Here is a 23,440-nt window from a genome sequence, read left to right on the forward strand (position 1 = left end):
GCAATAATCATTATTTTTATATGGTTTTAGTTTTTATCTTTATGGTTTTATGTTTATATCTTGTCACTAATACTCTTTCTTACTGAATGGAAAATTATTTTTAAAACGTAACGAATATTTCGAGTTCGTATACAATGGTCTGTGAAATTTCAAGAATATAATAATGTGAATATAGAAATTAACAATTGCTATTGAAAGTTAAAATTACGCTTCATGTATAATGGAATCTCACTTACGTTATTTTTTTATGAATTTATACAAATATTCTAGATCAATTTTTTTTCTAATTTTCAATTATACCTTACTATGTCAGTAAATATAAAATATTTTATATTTTTCGAAATAATGCTATATGGTTTTTAGTAATGCATCTTAAGACAAAGCGTTAGCTGTATTTAGTATGTAAGTGAACTAGTCTATTTTAGAGAAATATACAATTTTTTACTGTAAAAAAAGCAATTTTATTTATACATATTACACTAGCTGCTGGCAATGCTACCCCGTCCGATTTTCCTGGATAAATCCCTTCGCCAGTGTTCAAAGAGTAGTTTGGAGAGATTTTCTTTTTTTTTGGACATGTCAAAAAAAAAATATCTCCGAATTCTACGGAATTAAAAATCGGAGTATAGCTGATTAGCCTTCGGAGTTCGGCCAAAGTCGAAACGACGATTGGTTCGCCAGAAAACAAACCCAGTTTCTCTAGGTCACATTCTGTTTAGACAGTAGTTGGACGTTACAAATTGTTTAAAAGGGAATGGTGAATGTGGAGAAGAACAGATTTTTATTTTATTTTTTACTTATGTAACTTAAATGACGTTATGGCTTATGATATTTTCCTTTGAATTATTGTTATGTAGAGGGAGGGTAAAACTTGCTGAGTTTCTTGCCCGTTCTTCTTAGAACAAGGCCTTCTGGTAGTTTTGCGAACGGATGGCGTAGTTTTGCTCTTTCGCGAATTTTGTAAACGTTTATGACATTCATAAGCATGCCCTAAGACGCATCTAAATTGAATAAATGAATTTTGATTGATATATACAATCCAAAAAGTTTGCTCAAACGGCTAAAATTACTGATCTCTACATACAATTGATATAATATATACAAAAAATTTAATCAATTTTCATATCTTTCTCAAGAATCTATCGTAACTGTTTCACTATAAATATATTGTCAAGATAGCAATTCTTATAAAAACTCTTGGCATCGTTTCATAAGTCATAATTAAACTTTTCAGAATTCTATTGAGCATGACAAAAATAAGCATTCTTCGTAAAAGCGTTTTCCTTGTGTTTTTGCATTTCTTTGAGTCGATAAACAACTATGCGTACGCGCATGAGTCATGGCTTTTCTATCGTGGACGTTGACTTATTGAAATTTTGTGATTAACAAAGATTAATAAGTGGAAATATATCATTTCGAGTAACTATAAAAACGTTTAAAAATACGCGTCTCTAAAAACCATGATCGACGCTTGATTTTGTCTATAGAGTGTGTATGTTAGTATGCGTTTTTAATATAATTTTACATGCAAAAAGAATTTTGTATGAAAAGCGTTTTACTCACGATGGCATGAAAAATGAAATCCTTTTGATTTGATAGCACAGAAGGATAATGTAAAGAGATTTGAACAATTCAGAGTATAGACAGAATGCCAATCAAAAGTATTTTTAGATTATAAAGAGTCATTGTAATTTTTACTATCTAATTTGGAACAATTATAAATTGGTAAAAATTGTTTAGAATACTTTTTAACGATTTTATGATAAAATATTTAAGTTTTAAAAGTTCGATGATTTATGACACTACATACAGGATTACTTTAAACTTATAATAATCCCTCTAAGAAAATAAACGCATAAATAATATTGCATTGTGTTGCTTTAATTACTAAGGTCCTTCTGATCCTTGTTCTTTGACCAGGTACCTGTCTGTCTGCACGTTTTTTGTTCTTTGCCTATAATCAGCGCGCGCCACTCAGTTATGTGTGACTCATTGCATTTCTTAGGCTCAAGATTACATCAATTCGGTAAGGTGCATATGAGTCATACCGTAAAAGATAATATTATATCACTAAAATTACATCTTGACTACATTTTAGTCACTATTATCAATATTATGAAATTATTTTATTATTGATACTCAGAAAAGTTCAAGCTACTTTTATACCTACATTTCAGCCCTTATTAATTTGTAAACAACAGGGGGCATTCGGGCAGTAGGCTCATCTGATGTTAAGAGATACCACCACCGCCCATTGACACTCACATTGCCAGAAAGCAAGTAAGTACATACGTTGCCGGCCCTTTAGTTGGTACGCTCTATTCTTTCTAGACGAATTTGTTCGGCAATATTTAAATGGGGTCATACTGTTTTATTCATAGTCAATATCTACAATTAATGAAGTAGATATTTCGGCAAGATTCTAATTGGTATTTTCAATAGGAAAGTGGATTTTCTCTTCAAATTGTAGTTCCAAATAGGAGTTTCGCCAAATTGAATAAAACAGCCAAGGATGCAGTTGTAATTTCTACCGAAGTACTCTCAACATAAAAAAGCCGCTGAAAATGTAACATCGAAGAGTTTTTAACACGTGACAATACGGCGTTAAAATATAAAGTTGTGAATCACATAGTCTATGTATGATATAACAATCAAGATACTATTCTAATGTCTTATCTTTGACTTGATAAGAGTTTTTGGAATCTTGTCACCACAGGAAATCGGTTATGTGGAAGGAAGTGCGACAATGACATTGTTTTGTTGGTACGATTTCAAATGTTTTAGGAATTCCTAAGGATTCCAAGATACAATATGATTTAATGCAACCAAAACCCAAAATGGTTATTTTAGATTTATTTAATGTAAAAAGATGTCCGATTAAATAAAGTAGGTTTTTGTAATCATGGTGACCATTTTGTTTACATGGTTAAACTATGGGAATGACTAATGTATATACTTTAACTAGTATTTAAGACGATTAACAAAGTCACATATGTATGAATGATAACAAAAGACGGAACAACTCCAAATAATATTTTGAAACCGTTAATCATGTAAACGATCACGTTAGATTCTGAAAATTATTTGAATAGTGTTTCTGTGTTACCTTGTATGTAATACATAGGTATTAAATATTATCTTCCGCACTTGTGACAGGAAAACAACTGGCTAGGAAGTCGACACACATAACCTTTATCTAGTCTAAGTGTACTTATTGGGGAATAACATAAAAAGTAGGTTTTACTGTCAAGTGATAATAGCTATATTATTTTCTACGTATTGTCTTTTAATCCTTATCGCAAAATCTTACATATAATTACTATAATTAACTAAAAGGAAAGAAAGATATATACTCCAATTTTTAATTAAAATAGTCTCGTAAAAACAAAATCCCAAGCAGGTCACAAAATATTGTTATTAAATAATGATACTGTAAAATTATAATGAGTATTTTTATGCTCTGCTGATATCATGTAAAACTTTATTTAAATATTAAAACATTTCATCATCATAAATTGTCTTTACTTTTTACCGGTTCTTCCCTGCTAAACAATAAATTAGTAGCTATGTGGATAACTATTAAGGACACGTTATAAAGACCTACGTAAATAACACATTTTAGAATAAAATAGATCATAATAAGAAAGGTAGGTGTGTCAATATAAAAGGATAAAAATGCTGTCGCGTCTGCGTCTGCGTTTATATCTCTAATATTTAACTTATGAATATATATATGTATTTCAGTTCGAACATTAGCGCATTAATAAAATAAATTTTTTTTAGGCTTCCGAATACGCAATTGCTTGATGACTCTTCTTCATGTTTTTCTGTTCCATTTCAGCCCCCTAAGATTTTCAGTTCCACAATTGTTGATCTATTCTTTTTCGACTAGTTTCACGAGGTAACTGGAATCTGTCATTTATATGTACTCATTTCATACAACATAATTAAACCCTGATCCACTGACCTACTTAAAAAACCGCAAATGCGGATTTTTCAAGTGAGTGAAAGTTAGCCATACATTACCTACGGTGTTAAATATTAAAATTGGTGCAAGTTGTCTTTTTCCTCATTTTAAATTGCATTATATTGTTTTTATATGTATTTTATTTTTTCCTTACAGCGGTTGCGTGGAAGCCGGAGAGTGTTCTAATTGTAGTATTATGATGCAACGAAGTATAAATGACTATCTATCTTATTATTTATAACTAAAGTTTTAAGACGAATTAAAAACAATGTCCCAATTGTTTTTAATTCGTCAAATAAATTGCTAGATTGTGTAATGCGCTCAAAAAGTGTGAACTGGCATCCATAGAAGTTAACCCATAAAGTCTAGCTTGACATATGAAGATATTTCGCGTATATATTGTAAAAAATGGGCACCTAAGGAAATTTACCTTAGCTCAGCTCAGCTTCAGCTAATTCAATGAAATTTAATTGTCTCACGTAGTCTGTTATTAATCGCATAAATTAGTACGTACGTATCTGTTTTATTTATTACTAACGTTTTTTATTCGTCAGAGGGAACAGTTTCTAGTAGTTTTCAGTTTTAGTTACTTAACAGTTTTCAGTAGCATAGCAAAATGTTCCATATATTGGTATTGGCTGCTACTAAAACAGTAGGTATATAAATTATATTAGGGCGAAATTTAGAAAATTCAATTGCTCTATACATATAACATTTATAACGTCTAACTACCTTATATTATAATTATCTTTTATCGAAATTAGATTGAAAGGTAATTTATATATTTTATTATTTTATTTGATAAGCGGTAAAATCCCGATATATTGTTAAACAATCACGAAAAAACTTGTATCAACAGGTTTCTTACATTATATAAGAAATTAAATAAGGTTAACAACCTATATTACAATTTGTTTGACCTTAATTATTACGATAACGCAGTGTACGATTATAACTATAATACCTTTGTGTTTTTCTTAATATACGTTTTGATTTTAATCCTAGGTAACAGTGTACTGTAATGAACAATTGTATTCGAATCAATCAAATTTGTTGGCGCTTATGTCCATATGGTATTGGGTTTTATGAGTTTTTTAGTATTAATTAGCGATTTAATGATGACCTTACAACATCATAAACTTTGCCTGTATTATATTGACTCTAAGGCACAAATACATTATTGGGCTTTTAATTGGATAATGGTGAAACTAAACGTGGTTATTATTTGCTTTTGCGGCTTATTTAAACCAAAAAGTTAGCATTAGTATTTTTATTTATTTATAGGAACCCTACATAAAAGCCGCGATCTGGCAGATCTTTGGCCGAGAGCAGAAAAAGGGACCTAATTTGCTTAAACTTAGGCCCGGTTGGCTTGGCGTTTACCGCCAGGCCCTGGCGACAACTACTCCGGAAATATCCGCATGATATATAACAAGTCCCGCTGACCGGCAGGACCCGCGATTGGTCTTGTTTTTAGTTATAGTAGTAGTAGTAGTATAAAAATCGTCCCATCATTAAATTTAGTACAAATACTTTGCCGATTGGTTGGGGAAAAACATAATAATGCGAAATTAATTACAATCATTTACGCGGTGTCCACGTGTATGTTATTCGGCAGGTCCGAGATTCAATCAATGAGTGACGCATGCCACAGGGAGTTCCCTTATCGGATCAAATGCGCGCGCGCTTATAAATGCGGCGCGCGTTCCTAATTCAAATCATACGCTCACAAACTCTCGTGCTCGTAAGACGCATAAAATAATTTAATATGAAAAAGTACTCAGTTCTCGGTAACAAGAAGAAAGTGACCATGGAGGTCAATGTTGCCCGCCTGAAGGTGGTCGGGAATAATTGTATAATTCGGGTACAAAGTAACCAAGGTGACGTCGAGGTGATTGGCAATGATTGCCGAGTGGAAATCAAAGAAAATTATGGAAATATCAACTTAGTCGGCAGTGGAAGTACTATCACGATTGAGAGGCGCTTAAAAGGTGATAACGTCTCTATTGTGGGGCCAAATTGTCATCTTTTGGTGGACGGAAAAGAGAAGAGGCTTTCCAACTATGAAGCCCAGCTGTCCCCTTTCAGTAAGGACCTGGATGACGTCATCGAGTCAATCTTTACATTCGTGATGCGATGAAGATGAAAAGACTAAAAATGTGTCCCAAATTTCGGTGAACGTGTTTAGTTCAGTGAATGTACCTGCTTCGTGGATTGGAGGAGGTTGATGACCTCGTGTCATGTTTTTTGTGATCGTTTTGAGATGAACATGCCTTCGTATCCACTAGAAATCTCAGCGAAGAAATTCTAGATATTAAACAAATTAATTTAAGAGTAAAGATCTGTGTTTTTAATAAATGTGGTTAATTTTATATCTGTGTTTGTTTCTGACAGTCATCTATAAAGTACGAGATAATAGTTTATTTGAAAGTTCGATAAGATTATTGAATAACATTTGATTAAGTCTAACAGCATCCGGTATTCACGTTTTGATAGGATGATATTCACAATTGTTACTAGTAAACATGTTTTGATAGACTTACATCAGAATTAAAACATAAATTATTTAAGCCTGATTAAAGTTTTTTTTAAACTAGTCTACGCATGAGATTGATTGCTAAAGATTTATAGAAGAAATCTTCAATTGTTTTCTTTACTGGTCACTGCTAACCCTTGAATAAAGACTAGGTTAAAACGAGATTAAGTCGATGATTAAAAATAATTAAAATTTAATACTGATTTAAACAACCCTATTATTAATTTTCATTTATTGTTAAGTTAAACAGCCATGTGTTTAGTACGAAATAACACAATCATCATTGTACCAATACTGTTATACTGTAGTGCCAATTATTTTGACGATGAGTGGATGAAGACATAACGTGACTGAAGTCAATTTCGTCACCCCTATCGTTAACACATTGTGTAATTATAGCAAACATCACTGTAATTACTGTTAGAATTTTTTACCAATACTATTAGTTTCTATGGTAACAGTAACTTCCTAGATCTTCTTAGGTCACTCCTTTTGGATGGACTTTTTTATAGAAGATGAGGTATGAGGCTTACGTGATTTTAAGTGATACAGCCGTATAGACTCTCCTAATGCCATAGGGCTCGCAGTGCCTTTCCAGCCTTTATATAATTATAAATAAATAAATTAATGACGCCATTTAATTCAAAGACCTTAAGTCGAATTAGTATAATATAATAAAAATAAATTTTTATTATAGTTATTGCAACAGACGCAGAAATATGCCTATAAGATACTAAGTATAGGTACAATATATGTGATATTCTGATTTTTATTAATGCTTCGAGAGGGTTTGTTTTTATTGATTTGTTTTCTCTCAAATTTGATTTATTTTTATTTAATTACAGGCAGTTTTTGTTTTGAATTTAATTATTATAAGATGAATTATTGCATTAATATTGCAGAAGCTATATTAGACGAATACTGTACTCAGCTGGTTGCAGTTATTTAGAAATAGTTTTTTCTTACGAACGTTTTTGAACGTACATAAAAACGTTTTTCTAATGTCATTTGTGTTTTTATATCTTGTGTTTGGAGTAAAAAAACGACTGCTATTAAATATTGTAGCTATTAGAATTGAAATGTACGCGTTTATGGTGTTTAAAATGTTTAAAAAAATTAAGTATTTGTCTTGCTTTAGCGGCCATGTAAGCTCTATTACCAACTAAGTGTTTGTTAATGTGTCTGCCTCGTTTCCTTATACAATACAAGTACATCGTATAGACGAACAGGAGTGATTATATATAGTATATTTCATCTGTTTGGCGTGTAGAATATAGGAACTTAGTCATAGAATTTATACTCCAGACGAGTCACAAGTGGGGGCAGAGGATAACACTTATTTAGTAATCTTATCTTGGTTAGTCATAGAAAAATAAACGTAGGATCACCATATTACGTACTTTAGTCTGTAAATAAAATGTCGTTGAATGACGTAGAAAAAATATACTTAGATATCTTTTAGAAAGAAAACGACATTTTTTAACTAACCTACACCGAATAGAAAAGCAAAATAAACTACAAAGAAAAAATAACCGTTACAATTTCAAACATATGAATAAAAATTAACAATACTACGATAATATCGGTATTATAAGAATGAAATCATTTAGTTACAGGAAACTACACCATTACTGTTACTCCGAACTTCATGGTAAACGTGTAAATCCCAACGCATATAATATGAACCGAAAACCATGAAAATTATAATTTAGTTTTAAATAAAATCTTAATATAGCGTAACTATGAGTACATGTTCCTAATGGCACTGTAATCGTTCGACTTAGAAATAAATAAAAAAGTTTATTACATAATATTACAAATATTTAGTTAAAAAGTGCACAAGCCCTAGCCATCCATGTAAGGTGGGCAGCCAGTTTCTTCCTTTTGATATGTTAACGGTTCCTGATAATAATTTCTACATATAAATTACATTTTATAATTAAACTATTGTTGCATAATAATAATGTTTTCTGTTTAAACATAGGACGAGGAGAATGTTTGAATCGTTAGTGAAACTTTTGTTTTTAAAATATGTAATGATTTAATACGAAAATGCGTTGGGCGGTGTTAGCTTGTTTTTTGGGTAGCTTATATGTAGGTCTGCGTTGTATATGATGCAGTGTGACCGGGTTTCAAAAATATATTATATTAATTAATAATTATAGAAACTATAATATTATTTGAAAAATACTTTGAAATATGACCATGAGATAATTATGCTAATAAACCTAGATTAAAGTGTAATACAGAAGACTGGTAGTATTGATCTAGTACCTGATTCTAGATTATCTTTATTTGTCCATAGATAACGTGATAATATATACACATTCTACGTCTGAAATGGTAATGTACCGGTCATATTATACATAATATATTAATTAGATAACATTTATGCATTGTTTCTTCGTCATTTAAAGTCAATAATCTATAACCAAATAATGGTTAAATGATTTTAGTTTTTTGTTTCATGACCTTAGTCATCAAAATAATATGAATAATAATAATAGAGCAGTTGTAGTGTGCTGTAGCGCGGATCTCAATCTTCAGTAGTTTTTAAATACACAACTGATGGTGGTTGGTAACACAGAAGGTAAAAGATAACGAGGCCTTTCGCCAACCAGATGGACCGATCAAGTGGAAAACGTCGTCTAAAAAATCGTCTTCAAAACTATACATTGTCATAAGGTAGACGTCGGACAGAAACTGTCGGCAACAGATAGTCCGCTCCAGATGCTTCCTTGCTGACCACGATGCTCAAACATGGGCTGCCGATTTAAGAGATAAAGAGCTTAATTAGAAAGTCATTTTAATGTTGCAAGATAGCTTGGTAGTCACTGTTTCGTATATCGTTAAAGATCATACGATAGATAGGCACTGCAAGTATGAAGCGTAAAGCAATAGTGATATGAAAAAAAACGCGAGAAATGTCGAATTCAATTATATAAAAGGCAACGCACTCGCGAGCATTCAGACTGTAACTCGTTTGCCTCCTTTATATTAATATTTTTGCCTTATTATTTATTACATTAAATCTATAAAATTGATGCCTTGTTTTTTTCCTCCGTTGCAATGTAAACACATTGCAAAGGCCATTTACATCATCTTTGACCGGAACTACCGGGGAAGTACCTTTGCGTAACATTGTTAGAAACGGTATTTTGGAATTAATCTGGGCCAAGAGCTTATTTCTTTATTATGAGTTATTTTAAAACGTATAAAAATGTAAAGAAGACTTGTATTGTTAAAGGAACAAAATTTTTTGTACTTTACAATAAGTGGACTCAAAGAAAAATTTTTTTGAGCTTCGGTATCCTCTCTCCATTTTCCTCCGTCGCTGAATCATGGACTACACAAATGTTTGTTGCCCATACACAATCCATAGGACCATCAATCTATCTCAATTCTAAAGTAACTGCATGACACCAAAAGGCATTAAAACTTGTCAAATGTTGTGTTGTAATATTTCTGTGGCTTTTACTAGGAGACCTATTACAGTGCCACAACAAGGGAGCATCACGGAGGAGGACCACTGCTAATGGGGCATGGGGAATATTTCTGTGGCTTTAATAGCAGGCCTACGGACATCGCACCGAAACCCAAACGAGCTACAGGATAAACGCGATCAGCGTGCTCCTGTGCTATGACCCACACAGTTTCACTGAACAAATGCCGTAGGAATGAATAAGTACGTGATACACGAATTGAGGCTTTATAAAAAAAAATTAAAAATATTAGAACGAGGTATTTTTGTGACCGATAAAAGTATTCTGTGTAAAACGTATATACACGAATCATTGATTTTGCTTCGATCTTTTGGTAAGGCGCTTTAAATTATATGACAAAATATTCAAGTAGCAGTGTTAACTGAAATTTACGTTTAAACTACTCTCGAAAAGAAAGAAAAGATATAAGCAAGACTTTACTCTTACCCGTTTTAAACTTGTGTAAGATAATTAATCAAAATGGATACCGATAAAAATCTCCTCGGCTTTCAACAGAATTGAGACTCGAGTAAGCTAACCCGATCACATTTTATAATTGGATAATTGGGTATTATACAGCGTCATATATATATATATATCCATTTCAATTTCAAAGCCTTTATTTCAAACAACAAAAATGTATATGTATATAAAAAAAAATTCTTTCAGAAGGTTTTGTTGCACAGCTGTCCTCTTGTACAGTTTGTCTTTGTGGCATAAAGGCCTCCTCCAGGTGTTTCCAGTGCTTCAAGGAAGCCACTTGCCACAGAGGACCGGAGGCTTTTTTAAAGTCCTCAGCCCACCGCGCACATGGCCTATGTCATGGTATATATAGATATATAGCAATTTTAAAATAAAGAATATTTAAACTGCTTTACAACAAAAATATTAATTCTAGCATTTTTATTATGACTTAAGCAAGCAAAAAATGGATTAAAAGCTGTAATTGAAAACAGGCTGAAAATACATGCATTTTCACTATAAATAAATGGCCCCGCCTCAAAACTAACCCTAAATGTGTCAAGCCTTAACCCACTAAGGCCGAGCCGGGCCTCCTGGGCCCCGTAAAGTTAATGAAAAAGCATCAAATTTCATAATTGACGCGACCGTTTCCAACCCCGTCTTCTGGGACATACAATTTATTAATCAGAAATAATAATTCACTGGTAATGTACGGCCAGTCGTGATGTACAGGTGATAAGCATCGTATGGGCATGTAAAGGGTTAGGGCCGGGTTGTACTAGTATTTAAGCAATGGTTAAAAGTGTATCGAATCATCAAGGATCTAATTTTGTAGGAACAGATGTTATTCGACGTTATTTTTTATATCAAGCCGAAATAAAGTTATTTGTAACGCATTTTCTAACAGTGCGTGAAACTATGTGCTAAAACAAAATAAAATTAGTCCAGATCAATGGAATATTATGTGTATTAAGTATGTGATTATATGTTGATATGTATATATACCTTGGGCAAAAAGGGGGTAGCTTAATTAGAAATCAAGATTTCTATGCTACTAATTTGTGTAACCAAAACATAATATAAGTGGTTTATTCTAGAATCCAACATTTATATAAAATATAAACTCCTGATTATAATATATTAGCAGATTTTTTATATCTTGTCCAATGCTTTAAAAAATGATCCATTTTGTCTGCTTTAGCTTACTTATATATATCGTAATTGCTGTTTACTTAACCACTGTTTAAAGACACATCCAAAACCCTGGCCTTCATAGATTTTCAAGCCGTAAACACGCCACTCGACTCCCCGGGCGATGCTAACGAAAGAGTTACTTTTTTTTAATTAAACTAATCAGTTGATACCGCAGGCGTGGTCACCTCGATGCTTAGTAACAATATTAATGACTATTGCGACATTTAGAAAAAGCCTCTTTACTAAAGTACGAACAATTAAAAATACAATGTTACATTTTAGGGTTGTTACACTTAAAAAATATATTTTAAAATTTTAGTATGCTCTCATATTTGTAAAAACTTAAAAAAAACAAAAGTTAGGTTCCACCGAGATTTGAACTCGGATCGCTGGATTCAGAGTCCAGAGTGCTAACCATTACACCATGGAACCTTATTAATATAAGTTTAAAATGTGGTACATAATATTTCATACAACTAACGTTTAATATTCATTGTTATTAAATGGTATAAACATAGAACTAATACGAAAACACTTCCACAAAGCAAATATTTTTTCCAACTGGTAACTCCCCTGTGTGTTGTAATATTGACAGGAAACCGTTTGAAAATGGAATGGCCTCTAGTGGTTACGGTCGAGTCGAAGTAAGGTTCACGTCCGTATGTCTTCTGCATTTTTATTTTGTCAATATTTAATGTGATGTTTTGAAATATGAACCGGTCTACATGGATATGATGTCTCGGGACTAGTTGAGGATTATTTTATGTGAATAAAAAATTTAGTTATATTCAGAATGTTTGTTTAACATTTTGTAATAAATATCTTACATCAATCTAAATTAGATATAGGTTAAACTAATACCTTTCTACGCTTATTTAAAAATTGATTCCAGCTAGTCCATTTATTAAGAATTTATATAAAGGAACATTTTATATTCATAATATCGTGTGCGCTCTAGCTTGGAGAAGTCACATCTTCAAACCATACATTTGATATCGGCCGCTTAGCGATTGACATAAAATATTGTTTTTCCAATATTTCAGAGATGCTGAACAACGCTCAATATGTATTGAATAACTGAGTTTTCGTAAATATTTATTAACGGATAATAGAAACTTTTCTTTGTATTGAAACGGCTGTTACATGTAATTAACGTCTTGTAATAATGAATACCTAGATTTTTTATACTAAAAATGACACATTGTTATTTATATACAAGTCTATTTACATAATAAAATTATGAGGATTTAAAGATGAACCAAATATAAAAAAATACAAAGTTCTATTGTTGGAAAATATATAAATCTATTTACTCAGTGGAAACTAGAGTGTACAATAAATGACTACTGACTAAAACTAATTAGTGCGCTCGGTAGTAAGAAAAAAGAAATTACCCACAAATAGATCTCCCCACGGTCATGTCTTCGAAACATTTGTTGCTAACCCTTCGTAATAATTGTCAAAGTGGGCGAACAATTTTGTTCAATTTCGTTTGAAAGTGAAAGACAAGGAGATTTTAGTCTAAGACTTTGTCGATGTTCTATTATAAAGAACAGATTTATTTTTATAAAACGATATTTACTGTGGAGGAACGTACTGCTCTTCCTTTGACTTAGAGAGAGGATCTTTGACCATCTGACTGGCCCAAAGTCTACAATGGCCAGGGTCGAGAAGTTGTATTTAGTCAAGCGGAATAACTTTGCTAGCGCGATTCAGGATATGACGTCATCGTCGTCATTGGATCCTCGGAGTGTAGGTGTTATTAGGCGACTATTATTCTTATTTAAATGGCGATACAAGTATAATTTGATGTGTTATCTTTACTTATTATCCTAAATGAAACCAACATAACTTTTAAATTCATCTCACTTTAGAATTTTCTTTATCTTCTTCAAGTGCCTTTTCACTGCTATAGGTTGGCTGTTAACAACTTTAATTGACGTGTATATTTCCCTAGTCTAATCACTTTTATAATACAGTTCTAAAACAGCTAATATAAAATAGGTTCTCGGCGGATGTGATCCACTCCCACATGTTTAGCAACTTTTACATAACACTTTGAGTATATTTTATAATTGAAAAATATGTATTGTAAACATACAGAATATTAATACCAAATTGTTAACTAAAAGCGAACTACGCGATATTTGACATTTATTCAGGCACTGTTTCGTGTAAGTCATTTCAAGAACAAAAGTTTGGTAAAAATAAGCAAGGGTGAAGGCCTGCCAAATACATTTTTCCTCAAAAAAAAAGCTCTTGAAAACGACACTTCCGTCTTATTAAATCGCTCTATTCCAAAAGACTGATTGTTGTAACAAGAGCAATGTACACGCTCTGAATATTTTATTAAGCAACTTTGCGACACCATCACTCTCCTGTACAATATAGTGTCCTCGGTGACGGCTGAACAAATCGTTGTTCACAGGAATTACTATGGTCTGGACTTTTTATTTGAACGTGAATGGGTTGACTTATACAAAACTTTAAACAAATGAAGCCACGTAGTATTGAACAGTATTTTGATAGAAATTGTTTATGCATTCCTTAATAATCTGTCAAATTTGTAATTTACTATATAAAAGATAAATATGGCGCTGTTCAAGAGAAGAACAAGTGGGCCTTAATTAAAAAGAACCCAATTAAAGATAATCGTGTGTTATTAGTTCATACTCATATATTATGAAAGGTATTGTGTATATGTCAAAGAATAGTATGTATGAATGAAAAATGTAATTCTTAAATCAAAAGCTCTATAACCGATCTATATTTTGATCACCATCAAAAGGTTGTTAAATTTCCGCGACGTTTGTAATTTTGATCATGTTAGCCTTGGACGTATTGATACAAACACACACAGCGTATGGTTGCCATAGAAAATCAAACGTCTGTATGTATGGTACTCGTCGGCCGTATGGTGCACCATACATGCAGGTCTATCCAAGGCAGTGAACAAATTTAAATAAAATTAACTTCCAACTGGGATTCGAACCCGAGCACTGCAGTTGTCTAATAAGATCGCAACGCTACGAGACCTTGAATTTTGTAGAATCCAGAGAAAGTAATTGAAATAATTTTTCGTCGATAACTTCGCACCGACAAGGTTATGAAACTATATATAAATATATATATTTTGGAGTGATTCTGATCAGCATAGAAATACACCTCGAGGGAAATATCGTCAATATTGCTGCGTCACTTCGCGAGATGAAGGCTTGGTGGAAATCTTAATCCAATACGCTCCGACATAATGATTTATACTATGCGAGCTGATCGGTAGCGCTAATATGTTGCTGCTATCGACATAATATATATGTATATTATATGTAAATGGGTAGGATTGAATCCTGTAAAAATCACAAAACTACCTGATACATTCAAAGGCTCTATAGCCTAGGCATGCCAATAACTTTATAATTGTCATTGTAAAGTCCATTTATCAGTTTTAGAATACCAACTAAAGCCATTTTAGCATAATTTGTCAGATTTTTATTATTATTATTTTGTCACTCTAACCTGGATTAATAATATAATGTAAATAATCTAACTATTAACTACCTAGTAAAATTTTAAAAATAAGAAAAGTTTTATTTGCACCAACAGCCTTGATTAATATAAATTTTTTTTCCAAAACTGGTACAATAAGTTGATTTTTAAAATCTGTAGTAGGAGGAGGTGTTTTTCCTATACAATTCCAGATAAATTTTTGGCACAACCAATTTCTTCCCATGTCTACTTATATTTTTGTGATGGACAATGCATATGCAATGAGAAAGGACGTTTGAACAGTATAAATACTTATATAAAAATAATATATAAAAATTCTTTATTTAGCGGTGTTTTAGCGCCGCAACTCTTTCCGCAATACACTCACCATGTACACCTGAGCGCAATCATGTTACGGCACCGCATCTCCACACTCCACACTGCTTTTTTATATATTTTTCTGACCTATATATAATCATACATTGGACACATATCGTTTTTCATAATTAAATATTAAATATCTAACCCTTATTAATAAATAAATCGTCTCTTTAAACTGTTTTTACATAAGTACACATGTCTCTTTTTATCAGAGCGTAAACGCTATTTGCCCAAAAGAGAGGCAATATTAGGACAACAATTCTATAATCTATCAAGAATTGAAGCTTCTATGTGTGTCTAATAATAATAATACTCTATAATGTAAAAGTCATCAAATCTAAAACTATTGTTACCAATGTCTTTCGCTTAAACAGTTTCACTGTAAACCGCAAATTAATCGCGCGACAACCGCTGACCGACGGTTGTTTAATCCCCGCTCTATATTTGAAATATAGTCGGAACTAGGAGTCTAAATTAACGGGACGTTATTAATGGGACGCTCCCGGCTCCTCGATTAAACCCAATCTCCTGTAATCCGTGAGTATGTTGAGGTTATTAATTTTAGTAGTTTAAGCTAGGCTAGATCAGTCCTAAGTTATGTAAGTGCAGGTGGATTTGATCAAAAAATATACATAATTTGATTCTAAAAAATATGATACCAAAAACGAAGGAATATTTTAAAAAAATCATGTCAAATTGATACGCGCGTACGGTTTTTGGAAGTAGCCTAAAAATAATTCAGAATAAAAAAATTAGCCACGCAAATCATATACTGAAATGTCTATCCATACGTTGCCAAACCAAAAAAGTCTACGTTCTACGTTTACATTTTACGAGTCACATTAAAGACAAGTGCAACAGGATTTGTAACCCCAACGACATCGCCATTATGAATCGCAATGTTTAGCTCGACGTCAAATTAAATTACCAATTTAGTACATTTCCCAGCTGGCAGGGAAGGCACGCACTAATTACCGAAGAGAATTCAATGCAATAAATCACGGACATAATATAACTGCGAGCGGCAGTCGTCGCGTCGTTCAGGAATGCACGCCCCAAATCCAGGGTTGGTTCGAAATTTGAATTTACGTCGCAATGGAACTGGCCGCTAGTGTTCTATTTTTGATTTTCTGATTGAAAAGTTTTTTTACATAGATGTATTATGTACTAGTTCAGAAAAGAAAGGGTTAAGTTTCGAGAGTCGTAGTTATACATGTCTGTTAGAATTCTATTTTTGAAAATAAACTGACATTTTTAAATTAATTAATTTGATCAATCAATGGAATTTGAATCGTTGTGGTTATTTGTAAAATGGGTCACTATATCTAACAAAAAACTAGTAACCTTTTTTTAATTCAATAGAATAAAACTGTGTCTAGCAAGTCGCCTTCAACCCATAATGGCGGTAACAAAATGGGCACCGAAAATACTCTAGAAATTGATGTTCTAAACACAAATATAATTATCCAAACACCCACAATTTAACAACGGGAACCAGCCCCCTGGTCACATTATGAGTATTAATCTTACAGGCACAATAGCCTTTAATCTTGTGGCACGGGTTGATTAATTCACTCACAGAACAATGGGTATTTGAACTCTACCTGCCAACGATTCTAGCTCATGGGTGGTGCTAAATGTAGCAGGGTTACTCTGTAAAACATAGAATGATTTTCTGGAATTGCGCACACTCCTTGCGCCAGTGTTTTGTTACCCAGAGGAATCCCATGATTTTAATTTAATTTTGATGTATGTACTTCTTTCTTGTACACTATAGTATCGATAGCTATTGACTTATTGTTTCTGCTTTAAAAAATACATAATTATTATTACTTTAAAATCAAAATCCATAGTATATATAAAAACTAAAATTACGAGCCATATCCGGGGAACTTTTATATGAAATACTAACCGACTTCAAAAAAAACGAAAGGTCTACAACCTCCTTTGGTTTTTTTCGACGTGTATTTTTTCTGAAGCCATTTTGGTAAACAATATCTACACTCGTAAAACGGCTATTAAATGACACATGCGTCACTTACGTCACACACAAAGTTTCCCTTCGAATCAATTGCATAGTATCAGAACTCGATTTAAAATTCAATTTGAAATTGGAACTCCAATTAATGCTACCATTGAACACTTGTTCATCAGTTGTTATCCCTACTTTGTTTCCCTCAACGCGACCTAATCCCGGGTTTGTATCGGGATAATCCTGGATCAGGAATCATGACACTATTGTTGTAAGTGTGAAACCGACGCAAATAGGCCTACGGCTTTACTCACCCTTAGTGATACACCTAAATATGCTTAAACGCTAAATTCTGCCTTATTATGAAAGCCATAAGATTTATTTTTTAAACAGTATCACTTGAAATAGCACTCCAATTGTACAGTAGATAGTAGTTTCTATGTAAGTTCTTAACACAATAAAAATAAGGTTCAAAATTTAATGACATTTGAGTGTTACAAAAACAATTGTGCTCTTTTAGTGAATTTTTATTTGTGTAAGGTCATTGTGCGTTATTAACGAGATTATATTCATATTGGGGCAGTACAAATATTGGCGTAACATGTTAAATTGAACGTAAAATTATAAACAGTAAATTATTAAGAAGAAACAATCACACCACATTAATAGAAACAAAAAGATGAAATAAACAAAAAACAAATTTATATGATAGAAGAACGGGACGCAAACAGACAGAGAGAAATATACACTCGCTAAGAAAGGTATTATTATTTTAATTTATTCTTAAATGAGGCAGTCTTCGTATGACTCTCATCACTGAGGTCGTAGGTTCGATCTCCGGCTGTGCACCAATGGACTTTCTTTCTATGTGCGCATTTAACATTCACTCTCACGGTGAAGGAAAACATCGCGAGATGCTGCTGACCAAAAAAGTCGCGCCGTGTGTCAGGCACAGGAAATCGATTACCCACTTGCGTAATTGACAAATGATAATGAAACAAATACAAAAATCTGAGGCCCAGACCTCAAAGGATTGTAGCGCCACTGATTGTTATTGATATAGAATAGTTGTACATTTTTATAATTTTTACACTTTACAAAGTAGACACAATAAATATTTTTTTTGAATTTAGAACACAGGAGTGCCTTGCGCCTCCCAATATGTTATTGATCGGCCATGCATGCATGCTTCAGTAAAATAGGTATTGGAGTGAAGATATGCAAACAAGTAATAAAGTGAGGCTTAGTCCTAACGTCTAACATAAACATAGTAGTCAACTTTACGGGTCTTCAGTCAAATACTTACGACATACGATTATTTTGCTATTTTAACCATGAGTACCATCTTGAATTATTGTAACAAAGATATCTGTAGTTTACACATAATTTGAAATCAGATTGTTTTAGCAAATTATTTTAAATTGTACCTACAATAGTTTTTAAGAAAACGAAGACTTAAATACGCGACTGAAAAACCGTATTTTACAGTTATTGTAGTTGAAGTTATAACTAAATATATATACGTATATATATTATATCTAGACTAACAGATACAACCTATATAAACTATGTATATATCATTTGACGATGTCCTATACACGTCCTCAATACATACTTATAAATCAAACTGTAAAACATCTACATGTATATCTAAAACATTCTTGATTCCACTCAAGTTCATTAAAATCTGTCCAGCGGTTTAAGAGTTTAATTATGAACAATGCACAAAATTATTATGCAATGCACTTTTGTTCATTGTTACCAGCTGCTTATTTGCTGTATAGATAAATAACCAAGATACAGACTGCAGGTTCATCTACCGGGTTGTGAATCTAAACCATCTTGTGCGCCACAAAATGCATACAAAAAAAATCATTCAAATCGATCCAGCCGTTTAAGAGTTCTGTGATATACACACGTACAGTAGAATTATAGATATAAACATTTGCTTAAATAAGATAACAAGTTTCCTTGAGTAAACGTTAAAAAACTGATATTTTTGTATGGCTTTAACTTGTTGTATTGTATTATAAATCGTGTCGTAAGCGTATTATGTAAAAAGCTCCTATACGCGATAACCGTTCGATAATTATCGTCTATACATTGACGACGCCCTCGAGTGTCGTACGACATGCACACGAATTTAATACACATGTAAATTTGGTTTTATTTTCCCGAACGAAACGACGACCATTACTAGAATTGCCATTTGATGTCTCAAGTTAGGCGGAAATGGTTATTGGAAAATTTATTTCACTACTTTTAGTCTCTGGTAGCATCAAAGACGGTCTATTAATTCTAGTTCAATGTATCATAGAGGTTTTATCATGAATATATTTTTTTAGGGACTTCAACAGAAACAAAACCTGTCACAAAAATATCTGAGTAATATTGAACTAATTCATAAATGTATGATTTGATTTTGGAACGAAGTTACTCCATTCAAATAAAATCTGGTTCAGCTAGCAAAACCCCTCCCACTCTCCTTATAACCTACATGAAACATTTAAATAAGGTATATAATAAAATTTATTGTATTGGCTTTAGAACTTTGTAAGGGTATTCGCATTAAATTGCAACCGTTTCTTGATCATGTTCATTGTCTTACATAAGCCTATTTAAAGAAAACACTTGTTAAACGGATTAAACTTATGTATTATTTAAAACGTCGGTTAAATTATAATTAAAAATTAATTTTAATTTAAAATTATGTTTAAATAATTATAAGTTTATAATAATACATAACTTTAATCCGTTAAAAAAGTGTTTTCTTTAAATGTGTAAATGTTATGATAATAAAAGACAATACTATAAGCCTATTTACTCACGATGTGTTCGAGCGAGGGATAGATGCACATAGGCAGTCCATTGGTACAGCGGGGCACTAAACCCACGAACTGAGAGATGAGAGTCCTGGTTTAAATCCCTAATACTAACAAAACAAGAAACATTTAAAATACATGTATGATATTGTCTATTGTTTGCTTATTTTGCCAACGCCGCGTACAAATTATTTGATGAAAGATTACCGTCTGAAATTCGTAATATTAGCGCGTTTAACAAATTCAAAAGGGCATTTTTAAGATACATATCAGAATGAGCCTAGTAGACTTATTATGACGGCTAATGGCGACGTGTAGCTCGTTCGTAAATTAAGTTTCTCATCTAAAGAAAATACGTTTTTTGTATTGAGAAATAAAGTTCTTTAAACAGTAAACAGTAAATTGTCTTTATTTTCTGTGCTTCGCGTGTTTACAGCCATCTCGTACGAGTCTAACGAAGATTCACTGGTAATTATCCTTTTGGTACATTGATTTGTTGCCAGTTACATTATCCTTGGAATTACGATTTTAACTAAATGCCTGCGGGTTTTTTCTTAGCCAACAGACAGACAGTATGATTGGACTACGGTTTCTTATTGCTGCTACGGTTTTTAGATCTAAGCATATCGCATCGATATAACGCGTAATATTTTTAGTCTGTATTATATTTAAGAATTATGGGCATAAAACTAAATTTTGAAATTAACTTATATAAAGGTATGAATTGAAAAATAAGAATTAATTCAATCTATAAAAAAATAATTAATATCCATCACTTTTGCCATACATTTTGCAACCGACCATCACTTTAACCTTTTTACATTTCAAACTTCTGCTTGAGTTAATATGTAATAACTAATAAGCTAGGCATAACTTCTATCAACAAAATTCTCACTTCAATAATTTATCTTCTTCATTCACTAAAGACAAAAAACAATGTGCAAAAAAGTGCTCTTTCTCTTAAACATTATATAACAGGATTTAATCTAGTACCTAATATAATATAAAATTTGGTTGCCATGGTTACATAGAAAAGCATATCCATATCACGGTACTATTAGATGTTTTAACAGGACTGCATGTCTAAATCACTACATATTATAAAACAAAGTCGCTTTCTCCGTCCCTTTCTATGCTTAAATCTTTGAAACTACGCAACGGATTTTGATGCGGTTTTTTTAATAGATAGAGTTATTCAAGAGGAAGGTTTATATGTATAATAACATCCATTAAATGGTAGAGAAATACTGTTATTTTTGAGGTTTCTAATGTGATGTCGTAAATAATTACATTTTTTCCGCTTACATTGCAAACGCAGGCTGAACCCTACGAGTTTTATCCAAATAATGTACTAAGTATTGTACACATTAAAAACATACTACAGAAAAGTCTGTGATGGTATATGTCTATCTCTTATGGATAACCCACATTTTTATATACAACGTTCACAGTTTTTCTGTAGTGTATTTAGTATCAGCATTGCACCCGTGCGAAGCCCGGGCGGGTCGCTAGTTATATATAAAATGATAAGAAATCACAATTACGAACATTGCATGTACAAAGGCGATTGCGTTTGATCCCAAAGGAGGTACTTATCAATTATTCCAGCTAACTGCCTGACTCCACACGGAAACTTACCGCCGCTATATGTTTCAATTTGCACTCGATAATGGGGCATTAAGTTAATTACGCATTTATCTAACTTTAAGACGGAGTTAATAGTTCTATATCACTCATTAAGAGAACTGTGTCTGAACCACTATGTAAAATTCTTTAGATTGGACATACATTTTGAAAAGTATCAGAACCTTTTAGTCTCGATTTTGGCATATATAAAATTTTATGAGCCAAATAAAAAAATAACCCGTCCAGATATATCACAGTACGAAGCTATAAAAGTGCGACACGGAATATGAAATAGGCAAGGGTATGATTGATTTGTACATGATGTCGTATAAAATATGGATGGGGTGTCATAAAAGTGTCTTGAATTTGACCATTGAGGCGCAGTATAATTCCGCACCACCTTGATTCTCAGGGGTAAATATCCTTTCAAGGTATTGAATTTTTTACCGATTCTTAAGTTGTTTTGGCAAATATGTTAAGGATAACATGGGTCCATGACAATTGGTCTATAAGGGTTGAATATATAATGTACTGAAATATTAAAATATAATGTTCCTTTCTAAAGATGGCGTTGCAAATAATCGCACAAGCATGTTTTGTTCAGGTGATCAAGAAATTAGTTAAAAAAATATTAATTTATTTTTCAATATTTTGCATGATTTTGTACAGCCTGAGTGCTCAATATTATTAATAATACATGTATTGTTTAATTGTGGTTGCGTAGTAAAATGTTATACTTTTTTCATTTTATTTTTATTTCTACCACGAGAAAGTCAAATGAAACGAGAGATATATGTATAACTCCAATCAATGACCTACTACTGGGATCCAATTCATTACATCAAATACTTCATTCAATAAAGCCATATCATAAAAGCTCATAATCTTCAGCAAATTGATTCCCATTTCATATTAGAATACTTTTGACGCATGTTATAGGGGATAAAATTTATCATCGTATCGCTTAGTATCAAATTGCCAGTCGTAAATGTACTAAGGTTTGTCATATTTATGACATATAAAACTGTATGTGATCGTATTTTTACTATAGTAATCACTTTATATTTGAATATTAATAAAAATATACCTAGAATAATGAAATAGAAACATTTTTGCATTTGATTAACAGATGATTAAATCTTTTGATATGTTATTGTGTGACTCGTCTATTCAATAGTTAAAGAAATTAATCCATCGGGAATGATCACACAGATTTCGATAGGTCACAGTGGATTCAGCAAAATGCAGCCTGTGATGTGACGGTATTACATGCTCTACGACAGGTACAACACAACAAATTCTAAGAATATAAGAAACAGACAAACTGCAAAGAAATAATTTTCACCCAAAGCTTAAAATATCTATTTAAATATGTTGTAAATGTAATTCAAATAGTTGGATCATAAAAAAAACATCAGTGGTTCTACAACCTCTTTACGTCTGGGCCTCTATTTCATGATCCTTTGTTAGCAAATAGGCAAGAAGGTTATCAGCCTTCTTGCCTATTATTCG

General features: G+C 32.3%; 1 non-coding gene across 1 annotated transcript; it reads right to left on the reverse strand.

The window, feature by feature from the left end:
- Positions 1-12,001: 12,001 nt before the first annotated feature.
- Positions 12,002-12,073, reverse strand: Trnaq-cug. Its single transcript has one exon. It is a non-coding gene; the product is annotated as a tRNA-Gln (tRNA).
- Positions 12,074-23,440: the final 11,367 nt, after the last annotated feature.

Source organism: Pieris rapae, chromosome 10 (assembly GCF_905147795.1).
Source record: "Pieris rapae chromosome 10, ilPieRapa1.1, whole genome shotgun sequence".
Classification (NCBI taxonomy): Eukaryota; Metazoa; Arthropoda; class Insecta; order Lepidoptera; family Pieridae; genus Pieris; species Pieris rapae.